Source organism: Peromyscus maniculatus, chromosome 18 (assembly GCF_049852395.1).
Source record: "Peromyscus maniculatus bairdii isolate BWxNUB_F1_BW_parent chromosome 18, HU_Pman_BW_mat_3.1, whole genome shotgun sequence".
Lineage (NCBI taxonomy): Eukaryota > Metazoa > Chordata > Mammalia > Rodentia > Cricetidae > Peromyscus > Peromyscus maniculatus.
In genome coordinates, this window is record NC_134869.1 from 49818221 (window position 1) to 49833807 (window position 15587).

Consider the following 15587-nt stretch of genomic DNA (forward strand, 5'->3'; position numbering starts at 1 on the left):
GCAACTTCCAAGGACACAGGGTCTTAGCAACTACAGCCCCTGAGTTGTTCAGTTGGTCTCTATAATGTGTGTAGCAGAAACTCCACGCCATTCAACCAGCATCCCTCCGCCCTCCCCACCACCGCTTGCCAACTGCCATCCTATTATTTGCTCCTTTGAATTCAACATTTTTAGATTTCCTAAGAGAGATCGTGTGGCATTTGTCATTTTGTGCCTGTCAAAAACATCATCCAGATTCATTTAGTTGTTATTGCAAATGACAAAGTTTGTTCTTCTTCTTCTTCTTCTTCTTCTTCTTCTTCTTCTTTTTTTTTTTTTTTTTTTTTGAGGCTGAACAGTATTGTGTGTGTAAAACACATTTGACTTTTGGGTTTACCTGGTGGTGACATTAGACTGATTCTGTGACTTGGTTCTGACTTGGTTCTGGTGACTAACATGACAGTGATATGGGACAGCAGCAGCTCTGATGAACTGGTTACATTTCCTTTGTTGTTACACCCTGAAGCAGAATTGCTGGACTGTATGGTGAGCCTATTTTTAATCTTTAGTGGAAATCACATACTGTTTTCTGTAACAATCGTATTAATTTCACCCTACTTAGTAGTGTAATGGTTCCCTTTTTTATTCCTCCTCACTGATGATTGCTGTCTTTTACCTTTTTGGATAATAACCACTTTAGTAGACATGAGCTCTTGCTATACTGTGGTTTTCATTTTTATTTCCCTAAAGATTAGCCATGTGTGACACGTTTATTTTAATGATTTATTGTTTCATGTGCTTATATGTCAAAGTATCCCATGCATGCAGTTCTCTCAAAGGCCAGAGCAGGGTAACATGTCCCCTGGAACTGAGCCACCATGTGAGTGCTGAGAACAGAACCCAGATCCTCTGCAAAAGCAGCAAATTCTTTTAACTGCAAAGTTGTATTTCCAGCCCCTGAGATCAACTGATTAATTCCTTCATCCATTCACTCTTTTTTATGTCTTCTCTTGAGACTATCTATTCTTGTCCTTTGCGTTATTTTTCCTTGATTGTTTTGAGAAAATCTCCCTATGAAAGCTAGAGTGGTCATTGGTTTCTTTTTATTGAGTTGAGTGCCTTGGATATTTGGGTAATGATTCCTTTTGGAGATCATAGTTTGGAAATATTCCTCACCATTTTATAAGTAGCTTTTTGGTTATCTTGACTGTTTGTTGTTGTTTTGAGATAGAGTCTGTCTATGTGCAGCCCTGGTTGTCTGGGAACTCACTTTGTAGACCAAGCTGGCCTCAAACTCACAGAGATCCACCTGCCTCTGTCTCTCAAGTGCTGGGATGAAAGGTGTAGGCCACTAATACTGGCCTTGAGTGTTTTCTTAACTGTGCAGAAATGATTTAGTTTGATGCAAATATCTTTGTCTACTTTTTTTTTGCCTCCGCTTTTTATATCTTGTCAAAATGTTACCAGATTAACTTCATTCTTCTCCATGTGGATATTCATCACCCATCATCATTGGTTAAAAGGCTTTGATCTACAAGTAGAATTATCTAAAAATAATTGACAGTGGGTATGTGGGCTTACTGTGAACTGTTGATCCATTCCATTGGGTTAAATGTCTGTTTTCAATCCCAGTATAGTGTTGTTTTGATATGCAGTACACTTAATCTAACTACTTCTAATATCATGTAGGATATATTAGTTTAATGCTCAGCATTTCCAACTTTGTTCTTTGTGCTCAGACTGCTTTGCTAATTTTGTGGATCCATATGAACTTTAGGATTATTTTTTGTCATTTCTTTGAAGATACCATTATAGTTTTGATCGAGGTTTGAAAAATCTTAGTGTAATTTTGATAGAGATGATATTGAAGGGACAGATTTCTTTAAGTAGTTTGGACATTTAAACAATACTAAGTTTTCCAATCAGTGATCATAGGTATGTATTTTTAATGCATCTTTTACATTGAACTTTACTCTGTGTGTGTGTGTGTGTGTGTGTGTGTGTGTGTGTGTGTGTGTAACACAAATCTTAAAAGGCCTTATTAAAAAAAAACAAAAACAGATCCAGATACTGGAGTGAAAACTGAGAGATCAGAGAAACAGAACAAGCCACAGCCAACCTCACCTCGTCAACTCCTCAGCTGATCCTGTTTCCACAAATCCTCAGACTGAAAAGCCTCTGAATTCTCACCTAAAAGGGTCTCAGTTGAACTGCTGCTACCACTAGCTCACCTCCTCCAGGAAATCCTCAGTCTAAAGAGTGTGAGTTCCTGTCTCCTCACACCTTACATACCTTTCTCTGCCCAGACATCACTTCCTGGGATTAAAGGCGTGTGTGTGCTTCCCAAACAAAGGCATGAGATCTCGTGTTGAAATTAAAAGTGTGTGCCACCATGCCTGGCTCTGTTCCCAGTGTGGATCCAGATGGATCTCTGTCTCCCAAGTGATAGGATTAAGGGTGTGTGCCATCACTGTCTGGCCTCTGTGTCTAATCTAGTGGCTGTTATGTCCTCTGATATCCAGATAAGTTTTGTTGGGGTTCATACTAGATGGATTATTTGTGCAGTTGTTATTTGCCTTAGCCATTTCATTTTATACCTTCTATTTTTCTTGCTCTTTTGCTGCCTTTTTTTTTCTCTTTTGAAGCTGATTTTGTTTTCCTTTCTTTTGTCTTTAATCTGGAAGTCATGACCTCTCCCTTGGAATTTATCGTGAACGACTAATACCTAACATTTCAGATTTGAATGACTTTGTAATCTAAGGGCTTTGACATTGACCATCTTCCTCTCAACTTAGTCTAATTATGGAAATTGAGTTCTACTGATTTCTTCATCTTAATGCATGAATATTATTAATTATACTGATTGCATGGAGAGACAATGGTGGTATAGCTACACGTTCACTAATTTCAGTGTGTAGCTAGAGTTTTCCTGCCTGGCCCACAGTCAGGACAAATCTCTCTCACCCGGCCAGTCCCATTGCTTACAAACTGTATGGCTGTGGCAGGCTTCTTGCTAACTGTTCTTATAGGTTAAATTAACCCATTTCTATAAATCTATACCTTGCCACGTGGCTCGTGGCTTACCGGCATCTTCACATTTGGCTTGTCATGGTGGCGGCTGGCAGTGTCTCTGACTCAGCCTTCCACTTCCCAGAATTCTCCTTGTCCCACCTATACTTCCTCCTGCCTGACCACTGGCCAATCAGTGTTTTATTTACTAATCAATCAGAGCAACACATTTGCTATACAGAACATCCCACAGCATCGGTGTTCATTAATTCTTTTTGTTTCTCATACTCTTTTTTCATAGGGCTTTCTTCTTACTCCTGAAGGTTATTTATTTGCTATTTATTTGTTTATTTATTTTGGAAGTTTCTTTGGTCAATGACCTCCTGAAGTCTATGGTGGTTTGAAGAAGATGGACCCCACAGGCCCATAGGGAGTGGCACTATTAGGAGGTGTGGCCTTTGTTGGAGTGGGTGTGGCCTTGTTGAAGGAGGAAGTGTGTCATTGGGAGTGGGTTTTGATGCTCAAGCTAGACCCACTGTCTCTTTCTTCCTGCTGCTTGTCAGTCTGAATGTAGAGCTCTTAGCTCCTCTCCAGCACCATGTCTGCCTGCACACTGCCATGCTTCCCCCCATGATGATAATGATCTAAACCTTTCAACTATAAGCCAGCCCCATGAAATGTTTTCCTTTATAAGAGTTGCCGTGGTCATGGTGTCTCTTCACAGCAATAGAAACCCTCACTAAGACATGGATAAATCTCCTCTTTCCTTTCTGTTGCTCTTGCTTAAATGAAAAATACTTTCATTTTTTCTCCTTCTTAAAAGCAATATTTATTGTTGATATATAATTCTCATTTGACTCTTATTTTCTGTCAGTACTTCTCACACTATTCCTTCCTTTCTGGTTATCTTTATTCTGTTCCTGTGTGTATAGCCTCTTTTCTCTCTGTATGTGTGCTTCTTATAGCACTCATTTTCATTAGAATTATTCACTTCTACGTTTTCAAAGAAATCTTGCCGAGTATACATTATATTGCAGTGAATACAAACTGATACTCAGCTCACTTTCTTCATTTTAAATAGTTAAGGATCCTCTTACCAAGGAATGGTCCAGCCCAAAATTCAGATAGGTCTTCCCATCAATTAATGCAATTAAGATAATCATCACAAACATGCCCATCTCGCTTGCGATTCTAGATCCTGTCAAGTTTACAGTAAGCGCTGACCACCACAGAGGCCAAATCTGAGTTTGCCACTTGACCTCTGTGTTGTAAGCCACCCTTTTCCTATTGTGCTTTGTAACTTTGGCTCACGTGCACATTCTTATAGACCCCGATCTTGGGGAATTCGAGGATGCGTTCTCCTGGAGAAGATTTGCGTTCACCGATGAAGCCATGTGTGTATTTTTCATAGCCCTGAATTAATCAGGAAACTCATGCCCATCCCTCCCTTGCTGTCTTGGGGTCATCTAAGATTAGTCTCCCAATATAGATTCATTTATTCACGAACTTGCTTGCACAGCCCCAGGGCAACCAAGATAGGAAGTTTTTTAATTGACATTTGTGTGCTGTCATGGCTCTGAGCTTGAACTTCATCTAGGTCTTATTTGAGTACCAGGGAAGCAACGGGGGATCCCCCTTTTTCCTACTCCCCACATGCATTAAAACCATCATCCGGACAGCTCTTGCTGTCTCTTAGTTGCATTTTGGCAGGAGGACATTTTAGTTCAGCAAGCCTGGATGGAGGTTTCCTTTAATCGAGTCTTTTAACCAACCTCCTGTTTGCTTTCAGTATCTGTCCTCTCACCACAAGGAAGAAAAATCCTACCTGCCAAACTGGCTGCTTCTAATTCAGTGTTTTTCTTGCAGACTACTGTTGCTGTAGTTGTGGTTCTTGATGGTGGTGAAATGGGTGTTACTCTGTAGTTCTGGCTCGCTTTGATGTTAGCTGTGCGGACCAGGTTGGCCTCTAACTTGGAGGAATCATCCTTTCTCTGCCGTTTGAGTGCTATGATTGTAGGCCTTTGCCATCCCACCAACCTCCATGCTACCTTTCAGCTGTGGTTCCTCCTAACGGCTCTTGGGCTGCACGTCAGGTTTCTGCTCTGCCCTGTCTCTTCTTGCGCCTGCATTCAGGCTTTGTGTTGTCTGTTGAGGCTACACATACCTTCCAACCTAGACTCTGTAGGTTTCCGTTTGTCCTTCCTCTTGTTTCAGGAAAGTTCTGAAAGGAGAAAGAAGTGAATAGTGAATTATTCTGTTATCTTCCAACACATATTTTAGTTTAAAACCCTCAACATTGCTTATGGAGCCTGAAAAATTGCAACCTCTAAGTAGTTTGCATTCTCAAAGAGTAACCTCTTCAACTCTGGGATCCATTGTGTTGAGAGGTAAGTGGCTGTTCAAATCCAAAGAGATCTTTGCTCTAGATGAGTCTGTAGATTTTTTGAACCAGTGTTCTGTGCTAGATCCCTCTGTCCTAGTTAGGGTTTTCATCGCTGGGACAAAACACCATGATCAAAGCAACTTGGGGAGGAAAGTGTGGTGGTATTGTGTTCCCCAAAATATTGTGCACCCTAATAAACTTATCTGGAGTCAAAGAACAGAACAGCCACTAGATACAGAGGCCAGAAAATGGTGGCACACATGCCTTTAATCCTAGTATTCCAGAGGCAGAGATCCCTCTGGATCTCTGTGAGTTCAAGGCCACACTGGAAACAACCAGGCATGGTGACTCACGCCTTTAATCCCAAGAAGTGATGGCACATAGCAGAAAGGTATATAAGGCGTGAAGACCAGAAACTAGAAGCATTTGACTGGTTATACTTTCAGGCTTTCAAGCAGCAGTTCAGCTGAGATTCATTCTGGATGAGGACTCAGAGGCTTCTAGTCTGAGGAAACAGGATCAGCTGAGGAATTGGCAAGGTGAGGTAGCTGTGGCTTGTTCTGCTTCTCTGATCTTCCAGCATTCACCCCAATAACTGGCCTCAGGTTTGATTTTATTAATAAGAACCTTTAAGATTCATGCTACAGGAAAGGGTTTATTTGGCTTATACTTCCACATCTCTGATCATCACTGAGGGAAGTCAGGACAGGAACTCAAGCAGGGCAGGACCCTGGAGGCAGGAGCTGATGCAGAGGCCATGGAAGGGTGCTGCTTCCTGACTTGGTACTCATAGCTTGCTCAGCCTGCTTTCTTGCAGAACCCAGGACCACCAGCCTAGGGATGGCACCACCACAATGGGCTGGGTGCTCCCCCATCAATTGCTAATTAAGAAAATGCCTTACAGCTGCATCTTATGGAGGTATTTTCTCAACTGAGGCTCCCTCTTTTCTGATGACTCTGGCTTGTGGCAAGTTAACTTAAAATGAGCCAGGACAACTTCTAACTGGTCTTTGGAGACAGAAGAGAACCAGAACAAATGTCGCTCATGGAAATTATTCTAAGGTATCATTAATCTCTGCTACTGCTTCCTTTCTTATCCCTAAATAGACATGTAAGTGAACACGCTTACGGTCATTCTGAATGGGTTTTATTTTTTCGAGTCCCAATCTCTTCAGAGTTTTATTTTACATCACTTTAATTTTCTTTAATCCTTGGATTTACTTTGGCTACTCACATCAGTGATTCCCCACAGAGTGCAAAAGATTGGCTCCTTATTCTTTTATTTGGGTGTCACAAAGGGCATTGACTTTCTTAAGTTACTTACCTGGTCTTTGGGACCCTTGGAAGGGAGAAGTACTCTTATCTTCCCTTGTATATGAGTTCTATTACTAAAAATTCAACTTTAGAAAGGGTACCTACTTTTACCTCCTTGCATCAGCAGCCTAGAAACAGGGGAAACTAAACAGGCATCATGTGATATTTCTCTAAGTCCAGCATATAGCTTTTCTCACTGGTAGAATTATTTTAATGCATGTGACTTTCTCTAAGCTCTTAAATTTCTGAGGGAAATTGTCAGCTTTATTTGAGGTAGGATATACAGTTTTATAGGTGAAATGTTTCAAAGCATCATTTAAAAAAAAACCCACCCAATTCAAAACAACAACAAATGTCATCTGTGAACATATGTAGCATTCTTCAGGGAGCGTGTCCATGTGGAGCCAATGTTTTTGTACCAAATAACCATTCATTCATCATCTCTGTTATTGAGGAGACTCGTGTCTCAAAGTTGCTGGATGGAAATATGTTAAAAATGTTCTGAAATCCAATCTAATAAAATCCCAACATTTGATTTCAATAATTGGAAGGCATTTAGAGGCTCCAGAATGTTCACAAAATATGCCCATCTAGGTAATTATGAATGCCGAATATTGTCATATTGCCAGCAAGAAGAAATCATCTCAACTTTAAAATTTAAAATAAACTGTGCAGGGAAAGTACTATCCACCCCCCCGACACACCCCCACCCACCCCCACTCCACTACCCCGCCAAATCAGGTCCAAAGGAAACTCCTTTTCCCCAAATCCTGGTGGTTAGACAAAAGCCAGCATTCCTCCGGACTTGCGAAGCTGGTCACCCCCGACCCCCACCAAAGGTGTCATTTCCTTTATCACTGACAGAGGGGACAAATGGCGCCTCTTAGCGTGTGGACAGACGCACATGCTGGCCTCCACGCTCCCTCTGTGTCACAAGTACCCAGCTGTCTCACCTCCTTCCCTACCGGAGACTTCTCCAGCTCATGGCTTCCCTCCCACCGCTGCTCCTTGGCTCTCACAGCCCTTGGCTCTGCTCCCTCTTTGGCAGCTCTCTTTGTCTCCGTCTCTCACCCCACTCTCTGCTCTGCTCCTGCTGCTTCCCTGGCCAGGTCCAGTCTGCTCACCATGTTCAGTCTACTGCTTTTATAATCTCTGCTCTGGACTCTTCCAGATACCTCTGGCTATTTTCTCCCTCATGACGACAATAAAAATCTTCCCCCGTACCATGGAGCAGTCATGTAGGAAAAAAAAAAAAGCCATAAGAATTCGGGGCTATTTGGAATTTTTAACACAGGGATTGAAAGTGAGCACGAAGACTGGTCCTTCAACTGTTGGGACAGTGTAATGGACAGGCTGGCTCTCCAGAGGCGTGCATCTAGATATGGGCCCTCCCGTTCTCCTTGCAACTATCTGTGGATGTGTTTGCTGCGGGAATGTGAAGCCTCTCAGTGCTGGTCCAACAGAGCAGGTTCTATGAATTATTAATTCTTGGTATCTGTCTCTGGAGAGCAAAAGAAGAGAACAAATGGGTCAGAAGATGATCAGATCTCTGAGCTCAGGTTCTGTCTGCAGAGCTTCGTTGGCCGAGAGGCCTTGGGATGCGTGGGCAGAGGAAGAGGATTGGAAATGGCGTCTAAGGGTGTCATTGGGGTTACTGTTTTACATCTTACTCTCTAAGTCTCCTGCTTCTGAATGGAATCCTAGCCCAACTTAACTTATTTACCTATGGGTTTACTCATTTATTTACTCACTGTTTTCTCCAAGTTGAACCCGTTGAAAAATAGCAGTGTGGGGAAGAACGGCGTTTTCTTGGTTTGCGTTGTACATCTCAGTCTTCTGTTCTGATATGTTGATTGTTCACGGTGTCCCCTCTGCCTCAGAAAAAAAGTCAAACATTTATAGCAAGCCTTGCCCTCCATTAGCCATGTGCAAATGACCGGCTTTTCCTCTGGCCACAGAGAGAGGAGAGATTGAAAGGAGATTCAGATGGGGCCATCCAGAGGGTTTCCTGCTCAGTGCTTAGGCAGTATTAACTTTACACCCCAGCATTCTCAGTTCCCCAAGACCAGGATGGGGGCAAGATGCGTTTTTATCTCAGCACTTCACACAGAGCAACAGGAAAATGAGAAGCTGTTCAGAGGCTCCTCCAATGGCAAAGCACATATCAATAGGGAGGCGGCGTCTGAGAAAGCAAAAGTCAGGGAGACTCTGAGCCCTTGATGCATTATTCTCCATTAGGAAAGTAAATGGTACTTGGTGTGAACTTGCTGTTTAAATACTTGCATTTATTTAAAAAAAAAGTTTCTATGTTTGTTAGTGTTTTGTCCTGTGATGAAATATTTACTTATTTTGGTTCATAGTTTTCTAAGTCTCGGCTCATTACTCCATTACTTTTAGGTCATTTTGGAGGAAGGGTATAAGATAGGAAAGCTGTTTGCCTTTGTGGCATCCCAAGAACCAAAGAGCAGAAGTATTTAGGGCAAGATTCACCATTCACAAGCATATCTTCCAATGCCTGCTTGGTAATAGTTATGAACTTATCCCCTGGAGTGGGCGGTGCCACAGGAGGCTCTGTATAAAGAGATCTGACAGAAAAGGAGGCTGATTTTCCTGCCTGCGTCTTGCTGGTGGGTGCATCCACTCTGGTTGGTCTACTGCTGCTGCCATCCTTTGCTGATATTGGAGTCCAGCTTCTTTAGTTCCCCAGGGTCTACTGAAGACAAATGGCTCTCCTGGATCATCTAGGCCTTCAGTGCCTGATGGGGACTGTGGAGGTAGCCAGCCTCAGGAAATGAGCAGCTGTCTGGTTCTCAGCTTTTCCAGTGTGAAGACCGTCATTGATAGATCACTCAGCTCCTATCACGTAAACCATGGTAATGGATTCCCTTTGTAATGTCTGTTCGTTCTGTTGGCCCTCTTCCTCTAGAGAACCCCGAGTAATACAAACGTCCCTCGAAGCCTCAGGTCTCGAGGCCGGTAGTATTTGCTGAGAAGCGGTTGAATCATGAAGGTTTCAACCACATCAATGGACCGTTCTATTGATGATTTCATAGCTGTGTGTGCTGCTGGGAGCTGTGTCCTAGCTGGAAGTGGTGGGTTGGGATGGTGCATTTGAATGGTTTATCTTGCCCTGATCCACCTGCTGTTACCCAGCTTCAGTGAGGTCAATAGCTCTGCTCCACCCCCACATCTTTCCTCCACAGTGCTCCGTATTGATTACTTTTCCTGTGGCTACAACCGAACACCAGACAAGAAACAGTTTGAGAGAGGGAGGCTTTGTTTTGGCTCATGGTTTGAACCGGGAAGGCATGGCAGTGGGGGTGACTTGTAGGTTTGGCAACAGGAGCTTGGGGCTGCTGGCTCACATCTCAGTGGACCAGGAAACAGAGAGGAGGGAAGGATGGAGCCCAGAAGCGTTCCTTCTTTCCCAGTTTTATTCCGCTCGACTCCCTAGATTGTGGAATGGTTTGTCCTACATTCAGGGAAGGTCTTGCTCTCTGAGTTGGTCCTCTCTAGGAAAAGTCTCACGGATCTGTTCAGAGGTGTGACTCACTGGGACTCTTCAAGTTTCTTAATCCAATCAAGTCGACAACCAGAGTTAACCGTCGCATATTCTGAGCCGAAAGGAAACCATTCTCCTTTAAAGTTGTTCTTAGATATTCTTTGTGTTTTTGTAGCACCTACAACTAATGTACAGTTATCAACGCATAGATTTGTTTCGCCCATGTATTCATATTGTTATGCTCTTCACTTATTATAGGATGGAGCCAGAGTCTTCAGTAGATGTTGGGGGAAGGTATGAGGCTGACCAGGGTACAGAATTGTGCCTGGTTCTGCCCATATGACTGTTCAGTTATCTTGGGCTATGTCTTGTTTTTTCCCTTTGGATAAACATTTTGTCACATTGGAAAACACAGCGAAGATTCATTCCTGCACTAATTTAACAGAACCTGAAGCCTTAGAAGATACCCAACCTGTGGGATTTCTGACTATACAGAACACATCTGTAACATATGCCTTTCCAGGAGCAATAGCCCTTTTCTTCCTGGTCATGGTGGACATGACCATGCGAACCAAGGCAGCTCTTGGATGCTATTCCAGACACTGGCACGGTGCCAATTTATGTCTCTGCACACCACCCACAGATGCCTGTCGTCCTTATCTCTTTTTTACAGATGAGGAAATAGAGCTGCAGCCAGGCTGTTCGGGATCTCCCAGTTAGGGGGGGGGAGTAGTGCACAGAGAGAGCTGTACCCCCAGAGGTCTGAGCCTTTCCCTTCCTGAGGTGGACCTCTTCGGTCGTCTGGTGTGCTGCAGGAAAGAGATGAGGAGGAGTTGCTGGGGAAACTTGGTGGCCTTTTGAGTCTGTCAGCATGGCTCCCCGTTCATTAAAAAAAAAAAAAAAAAAAAAAGCTTCTTCATTCAAAGCTCTGACTTCAGAAGTCTGGATGCAGTCCGCCCCTGGCTGCTGTCTGGGAACAAGGAGTTAAGTTGGTCTGCCTGCATGGGTCCTGCCAGCAGCTGTTCATCACGAGCAAGGCCCTTTCATCCCTGACAACTTTCCTTCCACTCAGGGGGAGCTGCCCTGGGAGGACTTGACACGGGGAAGCAGGAAAGACGAAAGACGGAGAGAGAGGAAGGGGTCTTGTTTATTTCCTGGGTGGATCACCCCCGGCTTGGCAGGCCTCCAAGAAACGAGTCTTTTCCTGTCCTAAAACATCAGGGAAATAAATCTCTCTTCTAGAGAACAGACTGGCCAGGAGAGGCCCCAGGGCAGGCGCGTGACATCCGTCAGGTCCAGCAGCTTGGCTGCCAGAGTGGCCAGTGTGTGGCCTGGGTGGCTATAGCTCTCGTGTGTGTGTGTGTGTGTGTGTGTGTGTGTGTGTGTGTGTGTGTGTGTGTGTGTCCCTTGGAAAACAAGAGTGATGTCAGAGAGGCCTATGGGCTGGCAGCCAGAGGGAAATGGGTGTCCCGAGGTTGGCCCACAGCAGAAGGAAGCCTGAGAGAAAGAGCTGACTGACCATGAGCCTTCTTGCAGGGCTGTCTGTCCTGTGTGAACTGGAGAGGTCTCAGAGGGATGGCAGCTGGGCACTAAAAACACAAGAGGAGCAGAGCCATGTAGACAGGGTGCAGGGTGCAGGGGGGGAGGGGGGAGACTCAGGCAGCAGGCAGGTGTGGTTTCCTGTGGCCCCCCGGGGTATTTGGTTCATTCTGCTGTCTTCTGTGGAATTTGACCAATTTGATCTAAAGCAATCTCCCTGTGCAGTTCCAGCCATTAATTGTCATCGTGTCTGCCACAGGGACTAGAACAGGACGGAGGGTGGGGTTGTCCCAGTGATAGAGAGAAACAACTGGATTTGCTAGGACTTGAAACAAATATTTCCCTTGACTCCTCAAGCAAGCTCTGTGTGTCCCTGTAGGGACTAGATGGAGGAAGGGCCCTGTTAGATGCAATGGCTCAGACATTCACCATTTTATTCCTTCCTATATCTGTGAGAGGAGTCAATCGCTGAACCTCGAAAGTGGCATACTTTATGATGAGCAGCCCTTAAATCCAGGGTTGGCCATGAGACTCTCTTTGGCCAATGATGTGTTAGCAGATGTAACCCAAGTAGAGCCTTGAAATGCACTTATACAGTAGTGTTGTTGGTTGCTCTTTGCTCTTTTGGGGGGCCCACCCCCAGCTCCCAAATAAATCACACATGGGGGCTTACTCTTAATTATAAATGCCCGGCCTTAGCTTGGCTTGTTGTTAACCGTCTTTCCTTAACTTAAATGATCTACCTTTGGCCTCGGGGCTTTTGTCTTTCTTTATTCCTGTATACCTTTCATTGTTTTTTACTCCATGGCTTGCTGCATAGCTGGGTGGCTGGCCCCTGAGGTCTTCCTCCTTCCTTTCTCGTTCCTTCTACCTTCTTCTCCCAGGTTTCTCCTTCTATATATCCTCTCTGCCTGCCAGCCCTGCCTATCCTTTCTCCTGCCTCATTATTGGTCATTCAGTTCTTTATTAGACCATCAGGTGTTTTCCACAGGCACAGTAACACAGCTTCACAGAGTTAAACAAATGCAACATAAACAAAAGTATTAAAATATTATTTCCCAACACAGTAGATTTTGGTCCGTGTGTTTCTACACTGACAACAAGAAGATCTCTCCAGGGAAAAATCCTTCTTTCTCAGTTGATCACAAAGGGAATCCCCAACCCACACTGAGTACAAAACTTACAGGGAATCGCATGTGAAGCAAAGCCATCGAAAGCCCAATTTATCTAGATTCCCCCAAAGGGTGTGATTAAGTCCAACATTAGATGCCTACAGATATGTGGTAGAGTGGGGATATTTCTGGTTGTCTCTAATATTCGCTGCTGACTAGGAAATATCATTGTGACAATAGTGTGGATAAATTCTTTTAGGGTGAAGGCATCACGGCAGCATAAAAGCTAACAAATAGAAATAAACAAGTCCTTGTATTGTTCTGTTTTTCATTACTGTAACAAAATAACGGAGGCAGGCTAGCTTATGTAGTTCACAGTTTTGGAAGGTAACATGGCATAGATCAACTAAGGGACCCCCTCGACATTGTTACCTGATGAAGATCCATCATAGGAGCATGTCCTTCCATCTCCTCTGAGGGCATGCCTTCAATTGATAAGAAAGACCTTCCTCTCTAGACCATATCTTTGTAGCCCAGGCTGACAAAGTTGGAAAAATTCTCTTACAGTCAGAGCTATGAGATGCCAATGCTGTTGCTGACCATGCTGGGGAACAGGTTGTTCTCCTCTGGAAAGCACCCTTTCCTTGTTTCCTCTCCTCCACCCTCCCCAGTGGTGTTCATGGCCCCCTGGGTCCAGGCTTAGACCAGGAGGAGGCACATTGCCCACAGTTCCTCCGGTTGAGAGATTGTGCTTTTTGACTTGTCAGCACCCTTATGTGGAAATGTGTTAGTTACAATGCCTAAGATACTTGGGCTAGAAGTAATAATATTACTTCTCGGGAGGCAAGCAAAGTAATAATATTAGCAACACATCATAAATCTACAGAGACAGGGATACTGAAAGTGAAAATTAAGGACTTTGGAGAACATCCGAGGTCAGCCGGGAAGAGGGCACTGTTGTAAAACATGTGAGGACTGTTTTCTTAATCCTGGTGTGCAATGTGGTGCGGAGAGCTTTTGGGAGCCACACCATCCATCGGAACATGGATTTCAAGTGAGTTTAGCCTTTCACGGTAATCGTTTCGACATTTCCAGACATTGGCTGATATTGGTCCCTACTCTACAACAACCCATTTCCCGTTCTCCACGTGAAGGCAGAGCTGTTGAGCGTTGCATCCTTGTTGGAGGTTTACCAACTGTTTGAGTGAAGTCTGAGTCTGGGGTGTGGAAGCGAACCAGTGTTTATTTCTGCCTGGTCTAAAGCTTGGAAGTGAAGAGTCTGAAGGAACCCATTCTGTGAAGGAAGGATGGATGAGAAAATTGCATTGGATTTATACAAGTGGGAGTTTTTTTGGGGGGTGGGGCGGGGGTTGCAGATTGAACCCAAGACCTCACACATGAGAAGCAAGTGCTCTAGCATTGGGCTACACCCCCACTTTTCTGAATGTAGAACTCAAGGTTTTCAGAGCCAGGTAAAGGCACTTGCCTACAAGTCTGATGACCCAAATTCTGCCCCCTGGAACCCACATGATGGAAAGAGGGGACCGACCCCCAGAAGTTGTCTTCTGACTTCCACATATGCCATGGTGTGTGCATACGTGTATACTACACTACACACACACACACACACAGACGGGGGCAGGAGAGAGAGAGAGAGAGAGAGAGAGAGAGAGAGAGAGAGAGAGAGAGAGAGAATAAATGTAATAACTTTAAAAAATAATTTAATATTTTCTTCTCTTTAACAGTACATGAAATTCAGCATCTATCTTGTGTTTGGGTTCCTACACTTTTGTTGCTGTCTTTATTTTTGTTGTTACTATTGACTTTATCTGAAAATAACCATTCCCAATTTTTACAGCTTATAACCATAAAAATGAGATCCCACCATGCTAAGATTCAGGCTCATTTTCTCCAAAAAGCGTTTTGTTTTTTTTTCTTTTTCTATAAAAAAGAAAAAGAACTTTATTCTGAATTCTCAACGGTTGTCATGAAACTAATGTGTGTTCTCTGGATTTTACAGTTGATAACAATCCAGCATCTTTACTAGGATGTAATCGCAGCAACAATAGGCTGAGAGAGTTCCCTTCTTCCTCCATGAAGAGGCACTACCCATAAACGCTATGTGCACTGCTGAGATAGGCCGACCTGAGAAACGGGAGCATAATATCGACGCCCGCAGTCCTATAACCCCGCCACGCTGCGGTGACAGTCTTCACAATAAGACAAGAAAATAAATAAATGATGATGGTTGGAAATTGAGAGGCCCCTATGTGCCTAGACACCCCACCACAAAGCCTAAGGGAGAGAAACATTTGAACTGGCAAAATCGTTCCAGAAGGTCACCAGCATCACAGTGTCTGGAATGTGGAGTGATAATCGGGGGCTGTCAATGGAAACAGACCCTCCTTGCGAACTTGATTGAGATCTGTATGAAGAAAACTATAACGCAGGCTGAGCATCCCTATCTGAAATGCCTAGGAACCAGAGGTATTACAGATCTCAGAAACATGTTGGAATATGAATTATCGAGTTATACCTAAGGAAAAGCATTAGGCAGGCAGCCTACGTCCCAACATAACATTCATCTGTGTCTCACGTACACCTCGTCGGATAGCCTGAAGGTAAGTTCATATAATATTTTTAATGCACCTGCGTTTTGAATGTGACCTATTACATGAAGTGAGGGAATTTTTCACATGTAGCTTCAAGTCAGTGTTTAAAAAGAAACATCGCAGGATTTTGTACGAGG